The sequence below is a fragment of the Solanum pennellii genome, chromosome 12, assembly GCF_001406875.1.
Source record: "Solanum pennellii chromosome 12, SPENNV200".
Taxonomy (NCBI): domain Eukaryota; kingdom Viridiplantae; phylum Streptophyta; class Magnoliopsida; order Solanales; family Solanaceae; genus Solanum; species Solanum pennellii.
Genome location: NC_028648.1, coordinates 55,028,749 through 55,054,257, shown reverse-complemented (window position 1 = coordinate 55,054,257; position 25,509 = coordinate 55,028,749). Strand labels below are relative to the sequence as shown.

General features: G+C 34.7%; 1 long non-coding RNA gene and 1 pseudogene across 1 annotated transcript; both read right to left on the bottom strand.

The window, feature by feature from the left end:
* Positions 1-218: 218 nt before the first annotated feature.
* LOC114075182 lies at positions 219-10,630 on the bottom strand. Its single transcript, XR_003575578.1, has 3 exons — positions 10,437-10,630; positions 8,978-9,017; positions 219-531 (listed from the first exon to the last, which is right to left on the bottom strand). It is a non-coding gene; the product is annotated as an uncharacterized LOC114075182 (long non-coding RNA).
* A 14,162-nt stretch (positions 10,631-24,792) lies between these two features.
* LOC114075318 lies at positions 24,793-25,504 on the bottom strand (annotated as a pseudogene).
* Positions 25,505-25,509: the final 5 nt, after the last annotated feature.

Genomic DNA, 25,509 nt, shown 5'->3' with positions numbered 1-25,509 from the left:
GCAAATAGGGGAAAAAATACCTATAATGTTTTGATCTAGTTCCACCAGAATTTGAACCTTCCAAAAGCACTATGTTATTTAATTTTGTGACATATAAAAATAGCTTCTTATATTTTCAAGAAAGAACAAATGAAAGGAAGTACTCACTTTTATTAACTAACACATACACATACACATACACATACCAAAAAAAAAAAACTAAATAGAGTATTGAAATATAAGAAGATCGATAACACTTATTTTCCGAGATTGAAGTTCAATTCATCCCACAATGAACTAAATTAACATGAACTACAAAAAATCGGAGCAAGAGACAAGAAAGAAATAACTCTACATATGCAATATTAGTTGATACAATACAAACACACAAGAAAAAACAAAATTCAAATGCACCTCACCATAAATAATAGAACAGTCTGATGCAATGATGGAGAAACAATTAAGGCACTCTCCGAAGTGAGGCACAAAATGATTGCAGAAGATGAATATTCAAGATTGAGATGTTTGTCGAACATAGCTTTTTAGTTAAACCTGCAATTACACATAGCACAAAGGAAAAATGATTATAATAGAAGGTGTAAAAGGAAAGCTCAAAATTAGCTAATTCCAAAGAAAAAAAAATTCTGCCAAGCATTTAAAAGACAGCTGAATTCCTCCTAAAGAAATCTTGTGTCAAAAGCAGGTACTTTGCTTCTTTAAATCTACCACTATGTTAAGTTTTTAATTCCATGGACTTAATAGGGGTGCTTATCAATCGGTTTGATCCGTCTTGTGAATTACCGATTCGGTTTATCAGTTTGTAAACACCTTAAACTGATAATCAAACCAGTAAGATATTCATTATCGTGCTCATCACATAATCTAGCTAAGGAATTTGTTTCCTCTCCAAATAGTATCAAAATTCTTCAAGCATTCAAGTGAGTTCGTGAAGACGAACTATGATCTTTAAAGCACCCTAATAAAGAGTATTTCATGGCTAATCCATAGAACAAAACAACTATTTGAGTGAAATAACAGGTACATGTATACATGTCAGAGTAATCATTATTTGTGTCATAGCAAAACAAGAAATGACACGAAGCTGGACTATTTTCTTCTTCTTGTGAACCTCTCGTGTGCTCATGTTTTTTTCCTCTTGGAAACAATTTGAAATACTCCATAATGTCTATCTGGTAGTGGTATTACTTTTTTGAATATCTAGACAATTAACTATCCTTCTAACGTGCACATAATATATCTACTTCTTGATAAAAATATTATGTCCCTCAAAATTGAGAGCTTAAGGAGTTTGTCATCAAAAAAGAGAGATTAATGTGTACACCAAACTATATTTTTTTACCATGATTAGTAGTAGTAGAAGATAATGTGAGAATCAGTATTAGTCAACAATAGTTACATATTCTCTCTCAGTAGCCAGCATGAAAGACACAAGAGACTGATTTAAAAACAATGAAAAAACAAATTCAATAGACAAATGAAGTCTCTGTATGTTAGAAAATGGTTATAAGTTAAGAGTGCTATATAGAAATATCATTGTCATTCTTCATTCATAATAAAAGAAGTATCTTTATTAAAATGTTGCACTAAGTTTAGATTTAAGAATCAAATTTAATCAATTGTGCCGCAATCTTATTAACCCATATATGTATCGACACTTCCCTCTAGAAAATAGGTCTATTATTAATTTCTTATAGTAAATATCCTTCACTGTTCAGTCAGTCTTTAGTCTTTACATCAAACTAGAAGACAATCATAAGCCGATCAACTATCCATTGTTACTGTAGACATTGAAATTTTGTGCGTTCAATTCGAATTGGGACTCTACAAATTGTGTTCAACTCAAATAAGAATTCTTAGAGACTACTCAACCCTAAACCCTAGTTTATGCCTATATAAAGGATACTAAATTTCCTTAAAAGACATCTCGAAAATACCATAAAGAGATCAAGATCTCGAAATTCCATAAAGAGATCAAGATCTCGAATATTCCACAAATTGATGGATTATTCATATAGAGAGGTAAAAATCCAAAACATATTTGTTCGAGAAATACGCCACTAACGGCCCTCGAATCATGGATAAATCTTAGGAGAGTAGAATCAAGGGATCAACAGAATTGTACCTGCAATCTATCTTGATCAATAAAATCATGTTTCTTCATATTTTATTTGTGATTTTAATTTATTTTCTGTCACATTAAAATATGTCGCAAACAAATTGGCACGCCCAGTGGGACCAAATCTTCCCTTCATCTCTTCTCTCTTAAATCAAATCTAAAAAATTTGAAGCTGCAAAGGTGGAAGAATGAGTACTTCAAGCCTTGTCTTTGAGTTTCACAAGTCTACCCTCCGTCAAGCCTTGAAGAAGGGGGCATTTGTAGACATTGAAATTTTGTGGGACTCTACAAGATGTGTTCAATTCAAGTTGGGACTCTACAAATTGTGTTAAACTCAAATAAGAATTCTTGGAGGCTACTCAACCCTAAACCCTAGTTTATGCCTATATAAAGGGCACTAAATTTCCTTAAAATCCATCTCAAAAAGTTCCATAGAGAGATCAAGATCTCAAAATTCCTTAATGAGATCAAGATCTCGAATACTCCACAAAATGATGAATTATTCATATAGAGAGGTAAAAATCTAAATCATCCTAGTTCGAGAAATACGCCACTAAGGGCCCTCGAATCATGGATAAATCTTAGGAGAGTAGAATTAAGGGATCAACCGAATTGTACCTGCAATCTATCTTGATCAATAAAATCATGTTTCTTCATATTTTATTTGTGATTTTAATTTATTTTCTATCACTTTAAAATTTGTCACAAACAGTTATTAAGGATACTCATTTTCAAAATTAAAGCTAATTTTGAAATGAAAGCATGATAGTACCTATTGCCATTGTTAGAAAAGAGGCAAGAAAATCTGCCACTGCACTTGAATTTGCCTTGTATATTGTCCAAGCTCTTTATGACACCGAATAAGAGGGGCAATCTATTTTTATGCGATAAAGATAAAAAAGAAAGAGTAGTCCATCACTACTACCAATCGAACACTTTTTCCTAGACAAAAGTTCAAGATTCAAAGGACATCTACACAATGAGAAGAAGATAAAAAGAAGTAATTCAATGAAGGAAAATAGAGATGAAGTAATTTAAGTAATTCAATGAAGGAAAATAGAGATGACGTAATTTACAGTATTACCGATATGAATTTTGAGGTCTTGGAAGGCTTCATGCCTGCCACACTTCGACAAAACTCATGCTTATCTACGATCACCACTTTCGTAAGCATATCTGAAGGAATGTCATCAGTGTGTATCTTCTCAACCTCAAATAATTTCTCTTCTAGGGCCATTCTAATCCAATGATATTTTCAACTAATATGCTTGGACTTCGAATGAAAGGTAGAGTGCTTGGTGAGATAAATAACACTTTGATTATCACAAAATAAGACAAATCTTGATTGTTCAAAATCAAGATCTTTGATAAACTCCTTCATCCAAAGCAATTCCTTTGCACCTTCAGTAATGGCAATATATTCGGCTTCTGTGGTAGATAGAGTTATGAACTTCTGAAGTCTTGATTGCCAAGAAATAGCTCCCCCTCCAAAAGTGATCAAATAGCCAAGCAGATTATGAATTGTCAAGATTTCCTCCCAAACCAGAGTCCGTGTAGCATACTAACTCAGACTTGCCACTACCAAATCACAACTCCATATCTGACGTACCCTTCAAGTATTGTAGTATCCATTTCACTGCACCCCAGTGTTCTTTTCCAGGATTGGAAAGAAATCTGCTAATGGTACCAACAACATGTGCAATATCTGGTCTAGTGCAAATCATAGCATACATCAAACTACCAACCGCGGAAGAATATGGAGTACTCGACATCTCATTCTTCTTATCATTAGTCGATAGACTTTGAGTCGTACTCAACTTAAAGTGTTAAGCAAGAGGTGCACTAACCACTTTTGTCTGTCATGTTGAACCTCTTGAGTACTTTCTCAATATACTTCTTTTGGGATAGAAATAACTTCTTCTTCTGTCTATCTCGACGGATTTATATGCCTAAGATTTTCTTTGCTGGACCCAAGTCCTTCATCGCAAACGAATTGTTTAACTCTTTCTTAAGGACTGCAATTCTAGATTTATTTTGCCAACAATCAGCATATCATCCACATAAAGTAGTAAGATAATAAAAGCATCATCATAGAACTTCTGAAAGAATACACAATGATCTGAAGAAGTTTTCTTATATCCTTGAATTTCAATAATAGATTCAAACTTTAAGTACCACTGCCTTGGAGCTTGTTTCAATCCATACAAACTCTTTCTCAATTTGCAAACATGGTTTTCTTTCCCATTAACTACAAAACCTTCAAGTTGCTCCATGTAGATCTCCTCTTCTAAATCACCATGAAGAAAGTCTGTCTTGAAATCCATCTGCTCAACTCTAAATATAGACTTTCGGCTAAGGCTAGAACCATACGAATAGAGGACATTTTCACAATAGGAGATAAAATTTCATCAAAGTCAATCCCCTTTCTTTGACCAAAACCTTTGACGACTAACCTAGCCTTGTATCTAGGTGCAAATGTATGTTGATCTTGCTTTAATCTAAATATCCATTTATTTGTTAAAGCTTTCTTACCTTTCGGTAACTCCACTAGCTCATATGTGCCATTCTCGTGAAGTGACTTCATCTCGTCTTCCATGGATTCTACCCACCTATCTCTATGAGTATCTAGCATGACTTCATGGTAACCTTCAGGTTCTCCCATGTCAGTCAAGAGGATATACTCATTATGAGAATAACGTGTTGAGCTTCGCATTTCTCTAGTAGATCTTCTACAAGAGGTTTCTGGATCATTCGAAGTGGTTATCTCCCCATGAGTTGGTTGATTATTAACCACAACGTCATAAGTAGGAACATAGATATATTCTACACTCTGATAATTATTTGGATCATTACCTTGGGTTCCCTCATGTGTAGAAGATGTATCAATAATAGGAATTCGATCAACATCAACTAAGCTCTCATCAGTATGAGAATCTAGTTCTCAGTCTTGTCAATATCTTCAATAGTTTGATCTTCAATGAACACAACATCACGACTTCTAATGAGTTTCTTATCAATTGGATCATAAAAGCGATATCCAAACTCATCTTGACCATAACCAATGAAAATGCATTGCTTAGTTTTAACATCAAATTTCGACCTCTCATCTTTTGGAACATGCACACAAGCTTTACACTCGAACACTTTCAAGTGATCATAAGAAACATCCATATCAAACCAAACTCTGTTTGGAACATCACCATCCAAAGCAACAAAAGACAAATTGATAACATAAGCAATAGTGTTAAGTGCTTCAGCCCAAAAAGAATTTGGAAGTTTAGCCTCTGAAAGCACACATCTAATTCTCTCAACTGAAGTTCTGTTCATCCTCTCTACCAAACCATTAAATTGAGGAGCCTTTCGAGGACTCTTCTGATGACAAATTCCTTGCGATTTACAGTAGTTATTAAAGGGACCAATATACTCACCACCATTATCAGTGCGAATACATTTTAATTTCTTTCCTATTTGTCTCTCAGATAAGGATTGAAACTATTTAAACACATCAAGCACTTGATCTTTGGATTTTAATAGATATACCCAAATCTTCCGAGAATGATCATCAATGAAAGTAGCAAAGTAAAGTGCACCACCTTTTGACTTCACTTTGAAAGGACCACACAAATCTGAGTGTACTAGCTCCAATAGCTCAGACTTTCTTGAAGGAGGATGACTGTGAAACAAAACTCTTTTCATTTTCCCTGCGAAGCAATGAACACATCTTTTCACCTTTGTTTGTTTCATACCAGCAAGCAAATTCTTCTTAGCCAAACAGGTGATCCCCCTCTCGCTCATATGACTAAGCCTCTTGTGCCACAATTCTGATAAAGTCTCGCTCTCCACCATATTTATAGAGTTACCAAGAATCGATCCTTGTGTCACGTATATATTTGAATGTTTTATTCCTCGAGCTAAAATCGGTGAGCCTTTGGTGAGCTTTCATTTGTCATTGCACAAGTCATTATGATAGCTATCATCATCTAGTTGTCCTACAGAGATAAAATTTAAGGGAATTTCTGGAGCATGCTTGACATTCTGAAAGACCAACGTTGAACCGGTATTGATTTTCAAACAAACAATGCCAACACCAAACACCTTAACCTCACCAGCATTACCCATCTTTAACACCTCAGAGTTACCAGAAGTATAAGATGAAAAGAAGTCTTTTCTTGGTGTGACATGTGATGTGGCTCCAGAATCTACTATCCAACTTGTATCTTGAGATACATAATTGATGACGTCTTTATCATAAGCGAAGAGAAGGTCATCTTGGAAAACAGCAACAACATTATTTTCATTGTTTTTTTCCTTCTTCCCTTCTTTATGATCTTGCTTCAATTGTTTACAAAATTTTTTAATGTCCTTTCTTTCCACAACGATAACATATAATATTTTGATTCTTGAATTTCGACTTGCTTCTGCTTTTACCTCTACTCCTCGGATCTCTTGTCTTATGTCTCCCTCGGTCTTCTGTATATAGAACATCTGAATGTGAAGATGTTTCTTGAAATTTTATTCTAACCTCTTTATTCAACACACCATTTTTTGCATATTCCATAGTCACCTTTCCACTAGTGGCAGAATTTGTTAAAGAAACACGAAGAGTTTCCCAAGAATCCGGTAGAGTATTAAGAAGTCAAAGTCCTTGTATTTCATCATCAAAATTAACACCCATTCCTAATTGCTGATCAAGAATACCCTGAAAATCATTTATATGATCAAGAATAGGATTGCCCTTCTTGTATTTAAAGGTCATCAATTTCTTTAACAAGAACAACATGTTATCGCCAGTTTTTGAAGCGTAAAGTGTCTCCAACTTTTCCCCCAATGTTCTGGCATGTGTCTCATTCACAATATGTTTGCGAACATTATCTTCAACCCATTGTCTTATATATCCACATACTTGTTGGTGCTCAAATTTTCATCGGTCACATTCTCGGGTTTATGAGCAGAAAAAACCAAAAGATGCATCTTCTTCACGAACAATAGATCTTTCATCTTGCTTTTTCATATGTTGTAGTTTCTTCCTTTTAGACATACCATCTTACTCATATTCCCCTCCATGTAGATAACCTGGCTCTAATACCAGTTTTTATGACGAAAAAATGAAAACGAAAATCTAACAATAAAGAACACCAAGTTTGACGTGGAAACACCCTTCAAACCGAAGGTAATTACCACGGGATCGACAAGATCCGAAATGATTCAATATACCAATAACAGAGTTACAAATATTATTCTAATGGCTACACAACACATGCCAAAAGAGAACAAACAATAGCTACACCAACAAAAGATAAATAGAAAGAAACGCCACCCAAACTCAGCTTCTATTCGGGACCTAAAAAGGATTTTTCTGACCTCCAAATACGATCTCCACCATTCAAATCAACCACCAAGATGTCAGAAACACTCAGTTCAAATTTCAGCCAGATCTAACGGTTAGTTGATCAAAAAATACGATCTGAACATTGCTGGTCGGAGAAAAAGACTGCAGCAAAAGAACCCATTTATTTCTCTCTTTTCTCTTGTTGAAAGCTTTCTAAAAAAAATCTCTCTTATGTTCTAAATTCTTTCAAAGAAAATATCAATGAGCAATTAGTTATTCTCTCAAGACCATCCTCTATTTATAGAGTTGTGCTTTTCCTTACAAAGCCAAAACCAATTACAAATAGGATTACAATTCCATTCCTTTTCCTAATAGAATTGAAAACCAAATAAAGAGAATAATTTCAATCCTTTTCCAAGTAGGATTAGGCAATGGGCCTTTGGCTGAAACATGGGCAATAGCCCAATACTTCGTTGGTATGTAAGCAAAACATCTTTCTATACCCTCTTATAATTGAATTCATCACTGCAAAATTTAGATGAGTTTGCACTTTTGGGCATAAAAGAAGAAAAACTGAATAAACCATTAATTTTCGATTGCATTCTTCAATTTCTCTATTTAGAAAAAAAGTAGTAATGAAAATCCAAAGAAGAAAATGAACTTAACTATAGAGAGTTAAGGCAGAAATAACTATAGCAGACTTGAACTTAACTCATAAAATTGAAAAATATGACAGAATCAAGAGAAAGAATTTGGGAGAAAAAACCAAACTGAATTTGTAGTGTATACAACAAACCACATCCCACAAACATGATCGGGGATCTGGATATGTACACCATGGACAACGGCTCTTCCACTTGCGTCAAAATTTGAATATAAGAATACAGCAATAATTTCTACGCCTTGATCTCAAACTCAGTTATGAATTTTAAAATTTAATGTTTTTAAAAAGTAGACTAGAGCAAATATTGAAACAAAAGCTGACCTAAAAATGCATACCCAGCTGAGAAGCTGAAGTTAATGAGCGGGCCTCGAATTCAAGTTTGGAGAAAAGAGACTGTTGAATACTTGTGAAGGAGTGGATGCCTCTCCATTGTTTGGTACAAAGATATGAAAGAATGGATTCTTCTAGAAAGTTGAGAAAAAGTTACATAATTATCTATTTTGTATTTCAAGTAGGATGACAGATTTGCCATATATTTTGTCTTTTCTTTAAGGTAAAATGACAAATTTACCTTGCTCGTCCTAATTCATCGTGCTTCTATATAGTAGTAATAATAAATAATATACTAGATGAAGGGCCCTATGCCAGCACGGGCCAAGTAATTCTATTGGAAATAGTGTGTACGTTTAATTTTAAGCAAAAACTGTATATGTTATCTAGAGACGTGCTTCTTGTACTTCATATGCCATTAGAAACTGCATTTGTATGTTCTATACAGAAGATGTAGGAGACACAATATTCATTATTAATTTGGTATTTATAGGAAAAGGGAGTAAAGAGAGAAATTTGTTGAGGTGGTGGATCATACAATCATACATGCACCAGTTTGTTACAGTCGATGTTTGCCTCTGCAAAAAAAAATATATGTATTTTGTAAAAGATTAAACATGTAATAGAATATTTTAACAAAAAACTGCAGCATGTTTTATTCGTCTTTGTACTCTTAACTTTCAAAATCAATAATACATTTTGCGTTTGCCCATCTTTAAATCCATCACTTGTAAAAAGTAAAAATCAGTTATAAGGCATCTTATGTACAAAGATCCAGCAAGTGTTGTAATGTTTACAAATCCTAAACTTGATATCACTTCCAAGCACAACTAACCATCTAACCACCTCTGTTCTTACTACTCTGATTTATGTATATGTCTAAATCAACACATAAAAGTTACCAAAATAGAGGGAGAAAGAGTCGATGATCTGAAGAGAAAGCTTACCAAATTCAACACATAAAAGTTAATGTTGGAGATCAGAAAAAGATAATAAAAGAATGTATTCAACTTCGTTAGTGCAGGTAAAGATGCCTCTTTGCCATCATTTTCGTTAAAAGGCTCAACGATTGTTTACTTATTGAAAACTTAATCGAACCTAGTGACCCGTACTGAGTAAGCGTGGGGCTCCCTAACCTTAGCAATTTTGGAACATTATAGAGTTTCACTTTTGTTATCAATATACGGTAATAACGTTGCAAAAATAACAAGAAGCTACAAAGCAGTTACCATAAATTTGCAACTCTGTAAGTAGAATTTATTATTGGTCTAATTGTGTGATTTGTTTGCTTTCTTTGTTTTCTAGCTTTCTGACATTCAAAATTTCGCATATTCATTTTGCATAGATAATTCTTTCCAACTCTACCAAATTTATGGTATAGCCATAATATCATTTTTAGTTATTAAAAGTAAGAAGCAATCGAAATAAAATAAACCCATCTAACGAATACACCACAGAAGACTAATTAATTTCCTCCTGAGGAGGTTTCATGAATCACTAAATACCAGGCAAATTAGTTGCAAACCCCATCACCTTGTTCAATTTTACAGAAAAATCCATTATGCAAGAAAATTTCTTTTACATGTAAACTTGATATACTTCATCGAAGAATTTGTACAAGTAGTAAACTCTAATATTTACTCTGCCAGCAGAAAACAGAGAGAAGAAGCAAAATATTACAAGGCAGAAATTGATTCCCAACCAGTAGATCAGACGAAAGCACGGGAAAAAAATCACACGGGAAAAAAATCAAACAGTAAATCTCACTATCGTGAATATGTGCTCAGAAAGAACCCAAAACTCTCAAAATTTAAATTCTATTCACATAGACAAAGATAGATCATGCACAAGAAGCGAAGTTGAAGTATGCACCCTAAGACGTCAAATATTAGTACCTCAAAAATTCAATTTGGACATAAAACAATATAGCAATTAGCATCCACAAGAAAACAAAGTTGGAATAACCTAAAGGGAAAGATTCAACAAAAGAAACAAACCTTCAAATAGAAATCTCACAGCCAGATGCAGAGGAGTTACCAGGAAGAAGACCAAAAATTGGCGGTTCTTATGTGAGAAATAATAAGCACTGTATTAAGCAGTAGAATATTCAATGCCAAGTGTAGCTATACTGGAAAAGACAAAAATACCCCTAGCAGAAGGGGTATGTCGACAAAGAGCAACTGGCTCTAGTCCCTTTTATATATTAGTAACTAGATAGATAAATATTGCCCGTGCCCGAAAAACTTTATATAATGTACATGGTTATTCTCTATTACATTATTTCATTCATTTAAGACAACGTAATCCATATAGCAATCACTACTTACAAATAATGATAGTTAAAAGAAAAATTGGAAATTACAATAAATTCTTTAGAGAGAATACCTATAGATTCAATGATGCTCAATTGCATATATAGATACGTGGTAATTTAATATGAAAATACAAAAAATAATTTTATAAGTATATATATTGAAGTGTATTACATTTTGCTTCTTTCTACACATATTTCAAAGGCAAAGGCTGTGAAGAAATAAGCTACACTTGGTCCAAGCCTATTATCATAGAGTTGTTTGCTGTGAAAATTGTTGAATTTCCTATTTTGTTGTGTGTCTGTCTCCATCTTTGTGATGCAAGTTCATATCGAGATGCCCTGAAATTTAAAACATCACGCATATTATTTGAATCAAACACATACAGATATACACGATATAAGGTGTTACGTTAACTGATGTAGCTTCAGACATATATGCATTTTCTTTTGATAATGTATATTAGAACTCCAGAAAAATCAAAGATAAATATTCTATTAGAAATTAAAAAATGAGCAAGCCACATCTCAAATGCACACAGTTAGGAAAGTAATTATCAGAAAAGCATCAGATATTTCTATAGTTCAGAATACTGTTATAAGATATTGTCTAAAGAGCATCTGGCCAGTTACCATCTCTAGGTTTTTTTTTGTATGATTTATTTCCTCTTGACATGATTCTCTTTCCACTATGTTGTAGTAACATTGCTTTTGTTGATGCGAGATTATGCTCGTTGAACTGATAAGATTGGTGTGGTTTCTAGTGTCTTTAGCTGCTGTAGAATATATGTTTCAGGATGTCTTTCGAATTGTGTGATATGTTCGTTTTTCTTTGAAGAAACCTATCCCCTAGAACAAGAACCAGGTTCTTGTAAGTTGGTTTTAAGTCAGAACACAAACACTTGTTAAATTAAAAACCTTCCTCAATCAAGGAAGGAAAAACCTCGTTTTATTAATTCAACTAGATGATTTCATGATTACAACTCAATAATAAATAATGTCACCACTACAACAACTCTCGATTAACTATAATCGACTACTTCTACTCTCCAAAAGGCCAAACCCACCTTTTGTTACAAACCTCACTAAAGCTCAACTCTACAAGAAGCCAAACCCACTTCTTGTACAAAAAATCGTAACTAACAACTCAACAATGAATCAAGAAAATAGTTTTACACGTTCAAAACTTTCTAACTCAAGAACTTCTTGAACTTAGCAAACCTATCGATCTTGAAGACTTTTACTTGATAAATAATTCTCGCTTTCTCTCTATGTGAAAGTCGTGATTTCTTCATCTGCGTTTGACCTCTTTTTATAGAGTTTTCTCCTACCTTGAATCCTTATCAAATACGGTTAGGAAATTGTAATTGTAGTTAAACAAGGAGTATTGATTTTACCTTTTATTGTACAATCCTTTTTATATACAACTTCCTTCCTTAATAAAATATATTAAGGTTTCCTTATTTGTATCAACTTGTATCTTCAATATATTAATTTTGGTTTTGACAATTAATTCCAATGCTTGGCTCCGTCAATTGGTTGCGTCAATTTGCTACTACAGTTATTTGCATTTCTTGTCTATCATCAAAATACCAATTTTATATTCTTGTAGAATAACCAGATTCTATCATATTCCCCCTTTTTGATGAAGACAAATATGTGTGATGTAATGATCTTCCCCCTTTTGACAAATCAAAAAGAGTCCAATAACAGCTAAACAAAACTAGATAACATCCACAGCAACAATAGATGCTCAGCCAGTTGAGCAAAATAAAATGTTCTGGCAACACAAAGAGGATTAACAACACAGAGTTAAGTAATTAAAAGAACCAGGTGCAAACAAGATGCTTTTCAAGTGGAAGATTGACTAGGCTTGGTGGAGGAAGAAGCAAGCATATCCAGTACTCTGTCAACCCTTGCATTGTTAGCAAGCTGCTGCTGCACCAACTGATCTTTCAACCTGTGAATCTCAGCATTTGAAGTATGAAGCTCCGCACGTAAATTCTGGTTTTCCAATTCAAGAGTTGCATACTTTTCTTCTGCCACTTTGAGTTCCCTGAGAAATTAAGCAACAGGACCAGATGTACGTGGAGAAGCATTAGCAACCTGCTCCGACTCCATGGGAATGCCACAATCAGCAAGAATGGTTTGAGTAAACATATATGCACGAGTCAAAACCCTTCCTTCTCCCAAAGGTACTTCAAACGCATCAAACACTCTAGTTAAAAGATTCCCAAATGCTAATTGATGAGAACCTAGTTTAGGATAAACAATTCTAGCGAAGTGTTTGATGATCAGTGTGGGCCAGTCAATACTTTCTTTACATTCAAGAGCATTCATAAGTCCCATGTCCCTTATGGAAGCAATGTGACGTTGGTGACCCCTGAGCAGTATTCCCTTATGTACTATCTCAAAGAGAAGCTTATGAACTGATCTCATGATACCTTTTAACACAGTCTGGGCCCTAGAATTAACCCTACATTGAGAAAACTTAGCTGGAAGGCTACAATGTTAATCAAAAGCCCCATGATACTTATTAATACCCACAGATGGTATATGTAAAATTTCCCCAAGCTTAGTTGAATCAAACACAATCTCAACTCCCTTCACACTAGAAGACACTACATCCCCTTCCAAGATTGTTAGATTTGTGTAAAAATCTGCTACTTCTTGTTCATAAATTAGATAAGGTTCAAGAAATAGCTCCTCCCACCCCTGAAACCGTAGTAACTCACTGACCTGCTTGACTATGTCCATTGATAGAATATCAGGATGAAAAGTTCTACCCCTAAGCACTGTTTTGGTTTGAAAATATTTTTTCCTTCCAACTTTGAGAAATTTATCCAATTTCTTTTTGCAGATTTTGACTTTGACTGAGGGGTTTCAGAATTTTTACCCTCAGAGACATCATCAGATTTAGAATTAAGAACCATTGGAGAAACATATGAGTGAACAGGAGACTTACCCAGACGACGACGCTTCACACTGGATGTCGCACCATCAGTTGGTTTGACTACATTCGCACTCTGAGTTACTGGCCTGTGCAGACGAACTTGTTTGACTGCAATGTGTTTTCTTGGCCGTCTTGGTCTTTTAGGGTGAAGTGTGCTTAGAAGGATGTTATCATTGTTTAGAGAATGTGGGGATGGTTGTAGAGGGGAGTTAGGTAGATTTTGAGAAGTGGGTTTGTGAGATGGAGAAGAAGAGGGGTTTTTTGGAGTTGTGGTTATGGGTGTTTCTGGGTTTTGTGGTAATGGAGTTTCTTTGACTTGTGGTGGTGGTGATTCTATGACTGGTGATGGTGGTGATTCTATGACAGGTGGTAGTGGTGATTCTGTGACTGGTGGTGGTGGAGATGTAGGCTGATCTGATTTGGGGGAGGATGGAGAAGATGTAGACGGTTTGGTTGTAGGTTGATTTTCTTCCCCTTGAGCAAGTGTTGTATCAATGAAAGGGTTCTCTTACCCCTGAGAAGATGCACTGTCAGATGAATTTTCATCATCTGAGTAAGCAACAAGAGGATTAACCATGGTGATTGAGAGGATTTTTCTAAAAAGTGGAAGAGGAGAAAGAGTTGGTTGCTTGTTTGGAGAAAGTGCTTTATTGGGAATGGTTTTGGTGTTATCTTCGAGGGGTTTTAGTAATTATGAGGGATTGACATCGAAGAGACGTGTGCTTTGACGGTTGCACTTGCTTTTCAGAGAAGTGACATAGGAGAGAGAAAGAGAAATAGTTTTTCTCCTTTTTTTTAATTTTTTATTTTTGACTGCTGATTTTCCTTGCTTAGTGTAAAGCAGTTGTAGAACCAACTAGACTAGACCTTGTTCTTATATCCTGAGTACTTGGTAAGGCAGAAATCAATCTAAAAAGATGAGCCCTAACGAAAGTTGATTTTTCTGAAATGATTCTCTTCCTAGTGCTTTGGTGAAAATATCAGCAACTTGATCCTCAATTTTGCAGAACGTCATTACTATGTTTCCTTTCTCAACATTATCACGAAGGAAGTGATGTCTAACATCTATATGTTTGGTACGTTTGTGTTGAACCGGGTTTTTGGCCATGCTCATAGCACTGGTATTATCACAAAGAATGGGAATACAACGTTTTTATACCAAAATCTTTAAGCTGCTGCTTTATCCAAAGGAGTTAGGCACAACAAGAAGCAGCTGCTACAACTCAGCCTCAGCAGTGGATAAAGCAACTGAAATTTTGTTTTCTAGTTGCCAAGGATATTAGACATGGTCCTATGAAGTGTGCCATTCCAGAGGTACTTTTTCTATCTACCATACGTCCTGCATAGTCTGCATCAGCAAATCCCTTTAGATCAATTGAGTCATTAGTTGGATACCAGAGAACCAGGTTCATTGTGCCTTTTAGATATCTCAAGATTCTTTTAACAGCTTTTAAATGTGATTCCTTTGGACAGGACTGAAAACATGCGCATAGACCAACACTGAACACTATATCAGGTCTACTGTCAGTAAGGTATAGGAGTGATCCAATCATACCTCTATATCTAGTGTCATTTACTGGTAAACCTGGTTCATCTCTATCAAGCTTTGTGGTTGTCCCAATGGGTGTGTCATTTGACTTAGCTTCATTCATATCATACTTCTTCAGTAATTCTTTGATGTACTTTTGTTGATGAATTGAAGTTCCAACTGGAGTTTGCTTAATTTGGAGTCCTAAAAAGAAATTCAACTCTCCTATCATACTCATCTCAAACTCACTATTCATTAGTTGAGCAAATTCTACTCCTAGTGAGTCATTAGTTCCTCCAAATATGATATCATCTACATACACTTGGACTATGAACAGATCTTTACCTTGTTTTCGAAGAAACAGTGTATTATCAATTTTTCCTCTTGTGTATCCATGTGTGAGAAGAAAAGTGGACAATCGATCATACCATGCTCTAGCTGCTTGCTTTAGCCAATAGAGTGCTTTGTCTAGTTTGTATACATGATCAGGATACTTGGTATTCTCAAAACCTGGGGGTTGTTTCACATACACCTCTTCTTGTAGATAACCATTTAAGAAGGCACTCTTGACATCCATTTGGTAGAGTGTGAACTCCATGTGAGCAGCATATGCGACCAATATCCTAATTGCCTCAATTCTTGCTACGGGTGCAAAAGTTTCATCGTAGTCTATCCCTTCTTCTTGGTTATATCCCTGTACAACCAGCCTAGCTTTGTTGCGTATGATTTAACCTTATTCATCGAGCTTATTTCTAAACACACACCTTGTTCCTATTACCGTTCTGTTTTGAGGTTTTTGAACCAGGTTCCACACCCTGCTTCTTTCAAACATATTAAGTTCTTCTTGTATAGCACTAATCCAATCAGAGTCTAATAGTGCTTCCTTTATATTTTTTGGCTCAATCAGGGATACATAGGCAGAGAAAGCACACATGCTACGTAATTTGGATCTTGTTGAGATGCCTGAGTTAAGCGGAGTAAGAATGTTTTGTAAAGGATGAGAGCTTTGATGCTTCCAGCTGTGAGTTTGGATATTTACTGGCTCTTGAGATTCAGAAGGACTAGTTTTATTACCAGACTTATCTTCTATTTCAGGTGTTTTATGGGAGGGTATGAATTCTTCGTCCCATATTTTTGGTTAAGATGACCTGGAGCAGGTTCCTTCATTCTGTTCATCCTCTGAATTTTCTTCAACTTCACTGTTATTTTCATTAAATACAACATGAAAACTTTCTTCTACACGGTTTGTTCTTTTATTAAGTACCTTGTAGGCTTTACTTTGTGAAGAATAGCCCAGAAAAATTCATTCATCACTCTTGGCATCAAATTTTCCCAAATTGTCTTTATCATTGTTGTGTATAAAGCGTACACACCCATAGGCCCTAAGATGTGCTAAGTTCGGTTTTCTTCCATTTAGCAGCTCATATGGTGTTTTGTTTAACACTGATCTGATCATACATCTGTTTATTAGATAGCATCCTGTGTTTACTGCTTCAGCCCAATAAGATTTTGGAAGTTTGCTTGAGATTAACATTGTTCTTGCAATATCTTCCAGTAATCTATTCTTCCTCTCAACTACACCATTTTGTTGTGGTGTTCTAGGTGCTGAAAAGTTATGCTCAATCCCATTTGTAATACAAAATTGTAGGAATTGTGAGTTTTCAAACTCCATTCCATGATCAGATCTCATGCTAATTATTCCTTTGTTGAAATTTTATTTGAACCAGCTTTGCAAAGATTTCAAACATAGTGAATGTTTCATCCTTTGTTGCAAGAAACAGTGTCCAAGTGAATCTTGAATAATCATCGACTATTATAAACACATAATCTTTTCCCACCTCTGCTTTGTACACGAATTGGTCCACACAAATCAATGTGAAGCAGTTGTAGTGGCTTGGTAGTACTGACTGTCAACTTTGGTTTGAAGGATGATCTAACCTGTTTTCCTTGAATGCAGGTTCCACATACTTGGTTGTCCCTGAAACTTTTGGTTGGCAGTCCCCAAACCAAGTATTTAGATATGAGTTTATTTATTGTTGTCATGCTAATGTGTCCCATTCTTTTGTGCCAGAGCATGGAACAATCAGAAATTGCACTTAGACATTTAAGAGTATCTTCCTTAGAATCAACAAACTTGGCTTGTACACATTCTTGTGTCTCTTACCTAGTAGAACCAGGTTCCTAGTCACTAAATTTGTTACTCTGCATTCTTTTTCTATAATGAGTACATTGTTTCCTTTATCACATATTTGGGATACGCTCAATAGATTATGTTGTAGGCCATTCACATAGTATACGTTTTCAATTGCATGAGTATCCATGGACCCAACCTTTCTAATTCCCTAAATTTCCCCACTTTTTCCATTACCAAAGGCGATGTTTCCTCCTTTGATGTTTTTGAGTAAGAGGAAGCTACTTTTATCTCCAGTCATGTTTCTGGAACATGCACTATCCAAGTACCATTGTTGTTGCTTCCTTCTCACTAATCCCTGCAGTTAATTTCGGGGGGTTAGATTTTGGTACCCAAATCCACTTTGATTTATGCTTAAAGAATGGATGAATAAGATTTTTTCTAGCCCATATGGGAAGAGATTTGACTGTAGGGATTTGTTTTTGTTCATTGGTTTTCTCATGATGAGGCTTTCTCAGAGATTTTAAGTTTTTGTTATGAGCAATTTGTTTTCTTCGACAATCATAACTTTTATGCCCTACCAGCCCACAGTGCATGCATAGACAATCTACGTTGGGATTTTTTACTTGAGAGCTAGTTCTATCAAAACCTATCCCATGTCTCTCAGATGTACGATTCTTGTGAATGTTGCCAAGAAATATGGAGGACCTGGTCCATCTCATTCCATTTTAAGGTTCAGTTTTAGTTACAAGAAGCTCTTTGGTTAGTTCTTCATTCCTTTTACTTACCAACTCTAGTTTTTTACTTAGCTCTGTATTTTTGGATAATAGATGAAGATTTTCTTTTTTTGGTTCTTATTTTCTTCCCTTAGTGATGCATAGTCTTCCATTAACAATTCCCTTTTTGAATCTATGGTTTTATATGCATCAATGAGAGTGTAGAGTAAAGATTCTAGCTCCCTTTTTTAGTATGAGTTTAGATTGTCTTGTATGTGATGAAGACTAACCTTTTCATTTATATCTTCTTCTTCTTTGTCCTCTTCAGAATCTGATCCAGCCATAAGTGCTAATATGGTTTCTTGTGATCTGCAGGTTTCCTTTTCTTCCTTGGTTTCTACTGCTACTAGAGCAAGAAAGTCATAATCATCTTCTTGTTCTAGTGCAAGAAGGCTTTTGTTTTCTGTCTCATCATCCTCAGATTCTTCATCAGATGAATTCCCCATTGCTGCAAAGGCCCTTTTCATTGAGATATCTGCCTCTTGAGTTATTATTCTTCTGTTTGAGGGAACAAACTTATCTTTCTTAATGTCTTTTCCTTTCTCAGAGTTTGTCTTTTTCTGCTCTAAAGCCCAAAGTGGACAGAATTTGATGAAGTGATCCGGACTTCCACACTTATGACAAACCTGGTCTTTAGTGTTTTCATTTGATTTTTGAGGAGTTTTCTTTTGAAATGTATGTCCTCTTTTTAGCATTCTGGTGAACCTTGTTGTAATAAGGGCAATATTTTCATCCTTAAAATCAGCTTATGCAGTTGCCTTTAGAACCAGGTTCCTTTCCTTCCTTTTTCCTCCAATTTCTTTTTCTTGGTTTTCTTTGAGTTCATATGTGATGAGATTACCAATTAACTCATCCATGGCCAGTGTATCTAGGTCGCGGGCTTCAGTGATAGCCTCGACTTTGCTTTCCCAAGTTTCAGGAAGGACACTCAAGAGTTTCCTTACTACCTTTCCATTAGGAACTATCTCTCCCAAGGAGTACATCTCATTGATGATTGAAGTGAACCTGGTATGCATGTCTTGTATGGTCTCTCCTTCTGCCATCCTGAATAGTTCATATTGTCTGTTTAAGTTATCAATTTTGGACTTCTTGACTTGCGTTGTTCCTTCATGAGCGGTTTGTAGTGTTTCCCATATGGCTTTGGCATCTGGACAAGACGAGATTCGATTGTATTCGTCTGGTCCTATACCATATATCAGAATTTTCTTTCCTTTGGCATTGTTTTGGATTGCGAGTTTGTCTTCAGCATTCCATTCTTTTTTTTCCTTTGGGATTTTGGTGATTCCATCAGTTGCAGTTTTCATAGATATAATTGGTCCATCTAGAATTACTCCCCATAGATCAGGGTTCTCGCCAATAAGATGATCCATCATACGATTTTTCCACCATCCATAGTATTTGCCATTGAATAGTAGTGGTCGTGTTTGTGAAGCTCCCTCTTGTGGGGTAGGTGGTGCTTCCATCGAGTCTTTTCAAGGTGTGAATCTTTTATTGAAAAGACCTGCTCTAACACCAATTGAAGAAACCTATCCCCTAGAACAAGAACCAGGCTCTTGTAAGTTGGTTTTAAGTCAGAACACAAACACTTGTTAAATTAAAAACCTTCCTCAATCAAGGAAGGAAAAACCTCATTTTATTAATTCAACTAGATGATTTTATGATTACAACTCAATAATAAAAAACCTCACCACTACAACAACTCTCGATTAACTATAATCGACTACTTCTACTCTTCAAAAGGCCAAACCCACCTTTTGTTACAAACCTCACTAAAGCTCACCTCTACAAGAAGCCAAACCCACTTCTTGTACAAAGAATCGTAACTAACAACTCAACAATGAATCAAGAAAATAGTTTTACACGTTCAAAACTTTCTAACTCAAGAACTTCTTGAACTTAGCAAACCTATCGATCTTGAAGACTTTTACTTGATGAATAATTCTCGCTTTTCTCTCTATGCCAAACCCACTTCTTGTATAAAGGATCAACTCTTCTTTTCGAGTCACCCACCCGAAAATTGATGTACAAGCCCTCAAAATTGAAGAATATGGAGTCAAATGAAGAGTTGAAAAATTGGGTCATTAGGACCCAAACATTATTTTTTTTCCTTAAAATTTGTATTTTGTTGTTGTTGGGCCTCAACCCACTTAATTATTTACTTATTTTATTTTTTAGAATCTAGGGCAGGTACAAGTGAAGTGGGCCAAGAGCCCAAAATAAAAAATGGTTCAAAAAGCCCAAAACAGGTGGGTCCAAAATTTCGATCAAGACTAACAGAACCCGGATTTGGACCCAAATCTCTCTCTCTCTTCCTCTTACCTTATCAGCTATGTGTTTGCGTTTATTTGTAGTTAGCTTAAAGTTAGAAAAAACTCTAAATCCTCGTCGAAGGCCATACTGTTTTATTAACTTAAAACTAAACCAAGTCTTGAAATTAATAATATTTCAAATTTATAAGTTTCGCTTAGATAAAAATTAAGAAGCTCACTTTCAAACAATTTTCAACTAAGTTAAGGTAAATAGTTGGTTGTTGGATAACCGTATGTTAGCGGACGTCTTAGGTGCTTTTCAAAACCTTCCTAAGACGTTAATCGGAACCCCCGAACCCTTTTAAATGTTTTCAAAATGGTTTCTTGTGTTAAGTCTTTTGAAAACAACATTTTTCTTAAAAATTAAATGGCGACTCTAAAAAGGTTGGAGACTTATACAACATTATATTTTTCGTATAAAAAAAAATGAAAAATTGTTTCGCTGTGGAGAGAAGGGGGATTTTTTCGGGAATTTCTTTTTTCTGTTCTTTGAATTTGCTTTACATTGAAACAGGGGATTTTTTTTAAAGAGGGAATTTGAGAGGAATTTATTTTTCTTAAGTCGAAGAAATTTTGGAAGAAAGTCAGCTCGCTTATGGTCGAGTTTTTTTTTCACCCATCACTGGTCTGTTGACTGTGTTTCGATTTGTGTTTGTGCTTGCGTGGTGGTAGTTGTCCCCATCTCCAAACTCGTGCTCTCCTGGAGTCGCTGCAGTTAGAAAGGTAATATCTTATCTTTCGCAATAGTATTTCATCTCTTTTTCTATGTGTGATTGCTGGCTGTTGGTTGCTACTAAATGAGTGATGATGTGTATATTCTTAGTCATTTCAGAGCATAATACCGAGTTAAAGATTTAAATATTTGTTGGCCTCTATTTTGCACTTGAAGTTCCCTGTATGCTCGTTTTTCTCCTTGAGTTTATTTCTGGCATGTCATCTGGTTCATTTTACTGCTTGGAATTCACTATGTCCTTCTTTCCTTCACCATGGTGAAAGAATATAATTAATGCTTCAATTTTCCGAGTTCGCGTGTACATTTGCTCTTGTTTTTGAGTTCATGCGTCTCATTTTCGCTGCCCGTTTCAAGTATCCATTTGGTTGTTTTATAGAGTCGTTATCAAGGTCTAGTCTTCATTTTCAGTCTCCAAAATTAGCATGTTAGTTTATCATGTCCTAAAGTTTATTTGCTCAGATTCGGTCCAATAATGGGGATGACAACTAGTTAGTCCAATGTTATGTTACCTTTTTTTTTTTTCTATTTTGATTTTAGTTTGGTTTCATTTAGATAAGTCGCTTGCCGTAGTGGCGTTTCCTTTTGATGATTTCGTGGTGATTTGATCTCCCTATGGTTATCTCTGCCTAGCGTATCTTGCCCTGTTTATGTTGGTATCACCGCTTGGAATAAAATTCTAGTCGAAACAAATTTACTTATTTTATGGTTCAAGTGCAAACCTCTCAGCATGTTTCTTAGGCTATGTCTTTTTGAATAATCTTTCTGAATTTATTCGGCACTCACTTCGTGTGGTTATAAGAAAATGGCAAAAGTAATTAAAATAATGCAAAATTTATATTTTTCGCAAAATTTATAAAACTAATTATTTTAAATTATTTCAAAAATTTAAGAGGCTCGAGAACTAATTTATACCGAGAAGGGTTGAAATTGGGTGTCAACAGATATTACAACTGATTCTTAAACATAGATAACACTAACAAACATGTTGTATTTTCTAGGTCAAGTACCCTTTAAGAACCATCAATGGACCTAAGTTTAGCACCATCTCCTCTTTAGAAAAACTTAAAATTGAATTAATGTTGCTATATTATTTTGGGTTCTGATCTCCCTCCTCTCAATTCAGCTCGGCTTGTCCTCGCTCCCTTTCCATGCTATTTCTTTTCACTTAAAAGAGCGATTGAGAATCTCGAGTCACCGCTTATTTTCAAGAGGCCTGTTAGTTGGAACTCTTAGTAATTTTGTTTTGTCAAATCTTGTCTTTTCTCCTCTATTAGGAATTGCTATATGTTTCCTTAATGGCAAAATAATAGAATCAACAACATATAACAGTAAAGCCATGTTATAAGCTTGAATAGGCATTTTCAAGCGAGGAATTTCAAAAGTAATCGCCAATGCGAGCAAATAAGCAATAGGAATTTCACAACTAAATTAAATATGTCATTCATACATTTTATCAAACAGGTAATACACATTTCAGAGCATCTTCGAAAGAAGGATATCTTAAATCAAATAACTTTCGGCATAAAGATGTTATACTTTGTCAATAAAGAATAACAATAGCATGAACACAGAATACGCAATAGTGAATGAGATTGAAATAGCGAGGAACATATAAGCATTGACCGGAAAATTCTAGGGAAAATGGAAAAATCACATTGTTGTTGGACAGTGATTTAACTTCAACATTCAAGTACTCTAGGTACAAAGTTGAAACTTTTATCAGTCATTGAACTAAATCTAAAGCAATTGTGGAAATTGGAGAAAAAAAAATTAAAGCTCAAAAGAAAAACACATAACAGATGAAAAATTAAGAAATTAAAATCTAAATAAATTGAAGAGGAAAACAGAGAGATAATAAAGAATTCCTCAAAATTGTGCGGTACTTGATTAAAACTGAAGAAGAAAAGGCAATACTTAGAGAAGCTTCAGAGAGGGAAACATTTTACTCAAGAATCAATATAAATCTGTAGTTTTGCTGCAAGGAAGAGCTGACTCAAAAGAGAATACCCATTAAAATCTTATTACATACACTCTTATTGTAATTTGAACGAAGAAAGATTAGACCAAATTCTACATTTTAGGAAGGGAAAAAGTGGAGAATTAACTCACCATAGATGAAAAGCAAAAACTAATGAATACACTTTGAAAGAAAATCTTTTAAAGGATAACATAACCAGATCTCCCAATTATTTTTAAAGTAGCCACCAAGTCTACAACCACAATGAAGAGAAAACTTTACAACATTTCCCCTATTAATTAATATTTAATATTAGATCATGATGTAGTTAGTTGTTAGGGTAAAACATTAAAAGCTAATAAAATCATGCAGGACCATTAAAATAATCTATGACAAGTGTTATCGATTTATGTATGATTTTTAAAATTAGAGATAACAAAAAATACACTCATACTCTATCTAGTCATATTATGTGAATGATTGAGACTTTTTTCATAGTCTAAAATAAAATGATTGTTCATAGCACAAGAAAATTGTTGGTACTTAAATTCATTTAATTATAAAGATCAAAAGGGCAATAGTGGATATATAGTAGCATCTAATTAATACTTTTCTTAATTAATCATGTGTTGACACTTAATATGTACAAGAAAGAGTATTTTCGAGTGAAATTATGGATATTTTTCAGTTTTTCTAGACAATATATGACTTATTATCATAATAATTTACTTATATAAAAGAAGTAGTTGCAATCACCAAAGAAGTAAGGATCGAAAATAAAACATAACAAAGTACATTTATTTAGGAGGGAAATGAGTGTTGGATTTAGCAAGTGTCAATGGGAAAAGAAAAGAGAGAATATGAAAAGTAACGGAACTATTTTGGAGGGAACATGAAAAGTCATTTGCAAAGTGCAAATGAAAAGTCATTTCTCTCATATCGGCAAAAGAAAGGGAAATTGTTGTCCTTATATAAGGAAACACTTCCATTACTTCTTAAAGAGCCAAGAAGAAGATGCACCCTCGCGCCGTCGTCGTCGTCACTCGGCTTCGGCTTCAGAATATTATCTCTAATAAATTTGCAGGTAACGGTAACATTCTAAAAAGTTGTTACTCTTTTCGAAAAGCCTTTATTTTCCTAACAAACACATTTTTTTGAAAAGTTGTTATTTTTTCAAAAGACATAACTTTCTGGATAAACAGGTTTGAACAGACACGTTTCTTGCTGAATATGGCTATAAAAGGAAGTTAATTTTCGTTTTTTCAAACACTGAATTTTCCTACTCTGCATAAATTTTTTCTCTCAAATAAATCAAATGTTGATTGACTAAGTCTGTGTGACTTGTTCCTGTTCTGAAGTTCGCTGAAGTTAAAGAAATTTGAGGTACCGCTATATCTTTAACAGGATTAATCCATTTTATCTTGGAAGAATTTAATCCATAACCTCGGGTACAGTGAGAGGATTGAATTTCTTAAGGACACACAGTAGTTTCTGTGGACTCGGATTATTTCTTATATTATATTTACTTTCTGTTTCATCTTATTCTGTTTCTGTCATTTTAGGCTAATCTTATAATACAGGTTGAATAACAATGAGGAATGCCACTTTTCCTATGTAACACAAGAAAGTATGTTATTAACATCCTATTCCATAGATTAAGGGAAAACCTCAACAATAGATCTCAATCCCAGAATAGGAATAATGTTGTAGTAACTAAAACCAGCACCAGGTTAATGATCCATCTTGTCATCTCCTTTCTCTAGGTTACGATCCATCAATACCATGTCAATGATGATCACCTTCCCTCCCTTCTCCTTGCTTTGAATTGCGTCTTTGCATTTCTTCAATATTTTGATGCATTCTTCGTCACTCCAATCATGTAATATCCACTACTTATTGATCATTTGTCATCAAGCATAAAGCATTAACATAAATAACTCTATTTTGATATAGAGAAGAAAGTTGCAGTAATAATATATAAAATGGAGTAATATTTGTATGACATAGTTACCTTAAGTAAAATCACATTGGCACAAGGAATAGACTTAAACATGTCTCCTCCCACATAGCTCAGGTTCTTGATCCCTCTATATCCTTCAATGACATGTGGAAAATCAAAGACAATGCAATTTATTTCGAGAAGTGCCTCGACAATAATGTTAATCCTTCAAAAACTCCCTTACAATTTTCAATCACCACACTTATAACCAATTGGGAATCACTAGCCATGGCTTCATTAAATTGACGGTTAAGTTTTGGGTCCTTCCCATGAGCAATTGCAAATGGAGTAATCCGGCCGTCATCAGCATTCTTGATCCATTTGCTAAGTAAGTGTGATGGATACATGACATTTGGATCTAGTTGCATTTGCA